Here is a 7415-nt window from a genome sequence, read left to right on the forward strand (position 1 = left end):
AAAGCCATCCCCTACAGAGAGAAGAACCTGGAGAAGAGTCCCTAAGCAAGCTGGTCCTGGGGCTCTGTTCACAAACACAAACACACCCTACAGAGCCCCAGGACAGCAACACAATTAGACCCAACCAAATCATGAGAAAACAAAAGATAATTACTTAACACATTGGAAAGAATTAACAAAAACAGAGCAAACTAGAATGCTATTTGGCCCTAAACAGGAGTACACAGTGGCAGAATACCTGACCACTGTGACTGACCCAAACTTAAGGAAAGCTTTGACTATGTACAGACTCAGTGAGCATAGCCTTGGTATTGAGAAAGGCCACCGTAGGCAGACATGGCTCTCAAGAGAAGACAGGCTATGTGCTCACTGCCCACAAAATGAGGTGGAAACTGAGTTGCACTTCCTAACCTCCTGCCCAATGTATGACCATATTAGAGAGACATATTTCCCCCAGATCACACAGATCCACAAAGAAGAATATCCCACAAAGACTTTCACCCATATCTACTGGGTGAAATACCACAGTGTGACATCAAAGCAGCAAGATTTGTGACCTGTTGCCACAAGAAAAGGGCAACCAGTGAAGAACAAACACCATTTTTGTACTTTAACTATTTGCACATCGTTACAACACTGTATATAAACATACCTGTGTAATGTCTTTATTCTTTTGGAACTTCTATGAGTGTAATGTTTAATGTTCATTTTTGATTGTTTATTTCACTTTGTATATTATCAACCTCACTTGCTTTGGCAATGTTAAGATATGTTTCCCATGCCAATAAAGCCCCTTGTTGAATTGAATTGAATAGTAGTGAAAGGTAGGAGCAGATAGAGGTGAAAGGAGAGAGAGATGTGCATGTAAACGTATAGGCTATTTTATGTGATTTTCATAAACGGTTAATAAATTAGCAGCTAAATATGTCACATAGCTATGAATAGTAGAATCCAGGCTGTATCACAACCGATTGGGAGTCCCACAGGTCGGCACACAATTGGCCCAGCGTTTTCCGGGTTTGGCCGGTGTTGCCATGTTCGTCATTACGAGGAGACCAAGGCGCAGCGTGATTAGAATACATTCGTCTTTATTTACATGAAGAACACTAAACAACAAACTAAGAAAACAACAAAACGAACGTGACGCTATAAGTCACGAGTGCTGACATGCAACTACACATAGACAATAACCCACCAAATAACCAAGGAATATGGCTGCCTAAATATGGTTTCCAATCAGAGACGACGATAAACAGCTGCCTCTGATTGGGAACCAATCTTGACAACCATAGACATATAAACACCTAGACAATACAAAAGCCCCTAGACAATACAAAAGCCCCTAGACAATACAAAAGCCCCTAGACAATACAAAAGCCCCTAGACAATACAAAAGCCCCTAGACAATACAAAAGCCCCTAGACAATACAAAACTACACAAACCACCCCTCGTCACACCCTGACCTAACAAAAACAATAAAGAAAACAAAGATAACGAAGGTCAGGGCGTGACAGGTGTAGGCCCTCATTATAATAACAATTTGTTCTTAATAACTGACTTGCCTAGTTAAATAAAGGTTAAATTAAAAACGTTAAATAGATAATAATAATACAACAAGCTAGTGTTTTGAGGGTGTACTGACTGTGTTATTTAGCATTAATAGACTGGTTTTACACACAACAACTTTCTATCCAAGCTGGGAGAGAGTGTGAAGATGGCTCAGTCATGCTAAGTTCAGGTTACGATCTGCAATGTTTGAATTACTGAACAGGTAATTACGATTAGTGCCACCAGTCAGCAGTCTACAAATGGCAGCATTGTGACGCCGTGTATAACTTTGTGAAACTGACGACCAAATAGTTGTACCAATAAACAGTTATCCTTTAGCTAAAACAAAGCTATGCAGTACAAACCCTGGCACCGCAGATAGCCTATCAGTATTCAATATGCATGCAGCCACATGGACACGTCGCAATTTCAACACCAATGGGACAGCGATCGATAGCCTATAGGACTACTTTGTAAGTGGCTGTCTGGCAGACACATTGGATTTTAGAGGGAGACTCCGACCTTGCCGGGGTCCAGAGAAAGTGTGGCGCGCCACTGATCACAGGTCAGAGGTTAGACGTTGTTCGAGGAGCAGAACACGGAATGGAGATATTCGCTTTCCTCACAGATGATTGGCTTTCAAAGACAGGCACTTTGATCAGCCCAGCAGGAACACGCACGGTTAGCTAAAAATGGTCCAATCGTCTCAAAGGTGGAGAGGTGGATAGTGGAAGGAGACCAGGAGAACACGAGGTAGTAAAAGGAGACATTAATAGGTTTTCAACAAGAGAGCCTCCCTTCACCCCAAGGCCACACTACAACAGGTTTATTAACAACAATAGAGTCTCCCTCTGCCAAGAACATGGTTTAATCCCAGCTATATACCACCATAGCAGGTTTAACAACAATAGAGTCTCCCTTCACCCAGAACATGGTTTAATCCCAGCTATATACCACTATAGCAGGTTTAACAACAATAGAGTCTCCCTCTACCAAGAACATGGTTTAATCCCAGCTATATACCACTATAGCAGGTTTAACAACAAGAGAGTCTCCCTTCACCCAGAACATGGTTTAATCCCAGCTATATACCACTATAGCAGGTTTAACAACAATAGAGTCTCCCTCTGACCAAGAACATGGTTTAATCCCAGCTATATACCACTATAGCAGGTTTAACAACAAGAGAGTCTCCCTTCACCCAGAACATGGTTTAATCCCAGCTATATACCACTATAGCAGGTTTAACAACAATAGAGTCTCCCTCTACCAAGAACATGGTTTAATCCCAGCTATATACCACTATAGCAGGTTTAACAACAAGAGAGTCTCCCTTCACCCAGAACATGGTTTTATCTCAGCTACAGTGGGGCAAAAAAGTATTTAGTCAGCCACCAATTGTGCAACTTCTCCAACTTAAAAAGATGAGGCCTGTAATTTTCAGGCTAAGAGAGACTTAGTCAGGGTATTCACCTTAAGGTAGAGCCCTCATCCAGAGAGACTTAGTCAGGGTATTCACCTTAAGGTAGAGCCCTCATCCTGAGAGACTTAGTCAGGGTATTCACCTTAAGGTAGAGCCCTCATCCAGAGAGACTTAGTCAGGGTATTCACCTTAAGGTAGAGCCCTCATCCAGAGAGACTTAGTCAGGGTATTCACCTTAAGGTAGAGCCCTCATCCAGAGAGACTTAGTCAGGGTATTCACCTTAAGGTAGAGCCCCCATCCTGAGAGACTTAGTCAGGGTATTCACCTTAAGGTAGAGCCCTCATCCTGAGAGACTTAGTCAGGGTATTCACCTTAAGGTAGAGCCCTCATCCAGAGAGACTTAGTCAGGTATTCACCTTAAGGTAGAGCCCTAATCCTGAGAGACTTAGTCAGGGTATTCACCTTAAGGTCGAGCCCTCATCCAGAGAGACTTAGTCAGGTATTCACCTTAAGGTAGAGCCCTCATCCTGAGAGACTTAGTCAGGGTATTCACCTTAAGGTAGAGCGCTCATCCTGAGAGACTTAGTCAGGGTATTCATCTTAAGGTAGAGCCCCATCCTGAGATACTTAGTCAGGGTATTCACCTTAAGGTAGCGCCCTCATCCAGACAGACTTAGTCAGGGTATTCACCTTAAGGTGAAGACAAACACATAATGGTAGTAACTAAAACCAAAGATCATCTATTATATTGACTAGATAGTCGAGTGACCGCTCTAACAATGGAAATACATCTCCTCAATGATTGAAGGCAGGCGAGGTCAGGTGGGACAATCCTAGCCAATGAGAGGGCAGATTCGCGTGTGAACAACAGGCACAACAACTAAGTTGTTTTTTTTTACAAAGTTGCCGGAACGCCACGTGCATCCATTTATATCAGTACCTTTGAAACAGCCTAAACATTACGAAACAGCTACTCATTGTTTATTATCTATGCATAGTCACTTCACCCCTACCTACATGTACAAATTAACTCGACTAACCTGTAACCCCGCACATTGACTCGGTACCGGTACCCCCAGTATATGGCCTCGTTATTGTTATTTTATTGTGTTACTTTTTATTATTTCATACTTTAGCTTATTTGGCAAACATTTTAATGAACTGCACTGTTGGTTAAGGGCTTGTAAGTAAAGCATTTCACTGTAAGGTCTACACTGTTGGTTAAGGGCTTGTCAGTCAGCATTTCACCGTAAGGTCTACACTGTTGGTTAAGGGCTTGTAAGTAAAGCATTTCACTGTAAGGTCTACACTGTTGGTTAAGGGCTTGTAAGTAAAGCATTTCACTGTAAGGTCTACACTGTTGGTTAAGGGCTTGTCAGTCAGCATTTCACTGTAAGGTCTACACTGTTGGTTAAGGGCTTGTCAGTAAAGCATTTCACTGTGAGGTCTACACTGTTGGTTAAGGGCTTGTCAGTAAAGCATTTCACTGTGAGGTCTACACTGTTGGTTAAGGGCTTGTAAGTTAAGCATTTCACTGTGAGGTCTACACTGTTGGTTAAGGGCTTGTAAGTCAGCATTTCACTGTAAGGTCTACACTGTTGGTTAAGGGCTTGTAAGTCAGCATTTCACTGTGAGGTCTACACTGTTGGTTAAGGGCTTGTCAGTAAAGCATTTCACTGTGAGGTCTACACTGTTGGTTAAGGGCTTGTAAGTAAAGCATTTCACTGTAAGGTCTACACTGTTGGTTAAGGGCTTGTAAGTCAGCATTTCACTGTGAGGTCTACACTGTTGGTTAAGGGCTTGTAAGTTAAGCATTTCACTGTAAGGTCTACACTGTTGGTTAAGGGCTTGTAAGTAAAGCATTTCACTGTAAGGTCTACACTGTTGGTTAAGGGCTTGTAAGTCAGCATTTCACTGTAAGGTCTACACTGTTGGTTAAGGGCTTGTCAGTAAAGCATTTCACTGTAAGGTCTACACTGTTGGTTAAGGGCTTGTGAGTAAAGCATTTCACGATAAGGTCTACACTGTTGGTTAAGGGCTTGTCAGTAAAGCATTTCACTGTGAGGTCTACACTGTTGGTTAAGGGCTTGTGAGTAAAGCATTTCACTGTGAGGTCTACACTGTTGGTTAAGGGCTTGTGAGTAAAGCATTTCACTGTGAGGTCTATACTGTTGGTTAAGGGCTTGTCAGTAAAGCATTTCACAGTAAGGTCTACACTGTTGGTTAAGGGCTTGTAAGTAAAGCATTTCACTGTAAGGTCTACACTGTTGGTTAAGGGCTTGTAAGTAAAGCATTTCACTGTAAGGTCTACACTGTTGGTTAAGGGCTTGTAAGTCAGCATTTCACTGTGAGGTCTACACTGTTGGTTAAGGGCTTGTCAGTCAGCATTTCACTGTAAGGTCTACACTGTTGGTTAAGGGCTTGTAAGTTAAGCATTTGACTGTAAGGTCTACACTGTTGGTTAAGGGCTTGTCAGTAAAGCATTTCACTGTGAGGTCTACACTGTTGGTTAAGGGCTTGTCAGTAAAGCATTTCACTGTAAGGTCTACACTGTTGGTTAAGGGCTTGTAAGTAAAGCATTTCACTGTAAGGTCTACACTGTTGGTTAAGGGCTTGTCAGTCAGCATTTCACTGTAAGGTCTACACTGTTGGTTAAGGGCTTGTCAGTAAAGCATTTCACTGTAAGGTCTACACTGTTGGTTAAGGGCTTGTCAGTAAGCATTTCACTGTAAGGTCTACACTGTTGGTTAAGGGCTTGTAAGTGAGCATTTCACTGTAAGGTCTACACTGTTGGTTAAGGGCTTGTCAGTAAAGCATTTCACTGTGAGGTCTACACTGTTGGTTAAGGGCTTGTCAGTAAACATTTCACTGTGAGGTCTACACTGTTGGTTAAGGGCTTGTAAGTAAAGCATTTCACTGTGAGGTCTACACTGTTGGTTAAGGGCTTGTCAGTCAGCATTTCACTGTGAGGTCTACACTGTTGGTTAAGGGCTTGTCAGTCAGCATTTCACTGTGAGGTCTACACTGTTGGTTAAGGGCTTGTCAGTCAGCATTTCACTGTGAGGTCTACACTGTTGGTTAAGGGCTTGTCAGTAAAGCATTTCACTGTGAGGTCTACACTGTTGGTTAAGGGCTTGTCAGTCAGCATTTCACTGTGAGGTCTACACTGTTGGTTAAGGGCTTGTAAGTCAGCATTTCACTGTGAGGTCTACACTGTTGGTTAAGGGCTTGTCAGTCAGCATTTCACTGTGAGGTCTACACTGTTGGTTAAGTGCTTGTCAGTCAGCATTTCACTGTAAGGTCTACACTGTTGGTTAAGGGCTTGTCAGTCAGCATTTCACTGTAAGGTCTACACTGTTGGTTAAGGGCTTGTCAGTCAGCATTTCACTGTGAGGTCTACACTGTTGGTTAAGGGCTTGTCAGTAAGCATTTCACTGTAAGGTCTACACTGTTGGTTAAGGGCTTGTCAGTCAGCATTTCACTGTAAGGTCTACACTGTTGGTTAAGGGCTTGTCAGTCAGCATTTCACTGTGAGGTCTACACTGTTGGTTAAGGGCTTGTCAGTAAGCATTTCACTGTGAGGTCTACACTGTTGGTTAAGGGCTTGTCAGTAAACATTTCACTGTAAGGTCTACACTGTTGGTTAAGGGCTTGTAAGTAAAGCATTTCACTGTGAAGTCTACACTGTTGGTTAAGGGCTTGTCAGTCAGCATTTCACTGTGAGGTCTACACTGTTGGTTAAGGGCTTGTCAGTAAGCATTCACTGTGAGGTCTACACTGTTGGTTAAGGGCTTGTAAGTAAAGCATTTCACTGTGAGGTCTACACTGTTGGTTAAGGGCTTGTAAGTCAGCATTTCACTGTGAGGTCTACACTGTTGGTTAAGGGCTTGTCAGTAAAGCATTTCACTGTAAGGTCTACACTGTTGGTTAAGGGCTTGTAAGTAAAGCATTTCACTGTAAGGTCTACACTGTTGGTTAAGGGCTTGTAAGTAAAGCATTTCACTGTAAGGTCTACACTGTTGGTTAAGGGCTTGTCAGTAAAGCATTTCACTGTAAGGTCTACACTGTTGGTTAAGGGCTTGTCAGTCAGCATTTCACTGTGAGGTCTACACTGTTGGTTAAGGGCTTGTCAGTCAGCATTTCACTGTGAGGTCTACACTGTTGGTTAAGGGCTTGTCAGTCAGCATTTCACTGTGAGGTCTACACTGTTGGTTAAGGGCTTGTCAGTAAAGCATTTCACTGTGAGGTCTACACTGTTGGTTAAGGGCTTGTAAGTCAGCATTTCACTGTGAGGTCTACACTGTTGGTTAAGGGCTTGTAAGTGAGCATTTCACGATAAGGTCTACACTTGTATTTGGCATGTGACAACTAAAGTTTGATTTGATGTGATAAGCCTGACGTAATGCAACAACCGTCTCATAGACCTCCATACACAAAAAAAG

General features: G+C 42.6%; 1 long non-coding RNA gene across 2 annotated transcripts; it reads left to right on the forward strand.

Moving 5' to 3' along the window:
- The first annotated feature begins 4542 nt into the window (after nt 1–4542).
- Nucleotides 4543–7193, forward strand: LOC127920914 (uncharacterized). Of its 2 annotated transcripts, none has more exons than XR_008107949.1 (4): nt 4543–4608; nt 5565–5611; nt 6556–6602; nt 6792–6867. It is a non-coding gene; the product is annotated as an uncharacterized LOC127920914 (long non-coding RNA). The 2 variants fall into 2 exon arrangements; XR_008107950.1 differs by lacking the exons at nt 4543–4608; nt 6792–6867 and adding exons at nt 4688–4751; nt 7031–7193.
- Nucleotides 7194–7415: the final 222 nt, after the last annotated feature.

Source organism: Oncorhynchus keta, unplaced genomic scaffold, assembly GCF_023373465.1.
Source record: "Oncorhynchus keta strain PuntledgeMale-10-30-2019 unplaced genomic scaffold, Oket_V2 Un_contig_21213_pilon_pilon, whole genome shotgun sequence".
In the NCBI taxonomy this organism is placed as follows: Eukaryota; Metazoa; Chordata; class Actinopteri; order Salmoniformes; family Salmonidae; genus Oncorhynchus; species Oncorhynchus keta.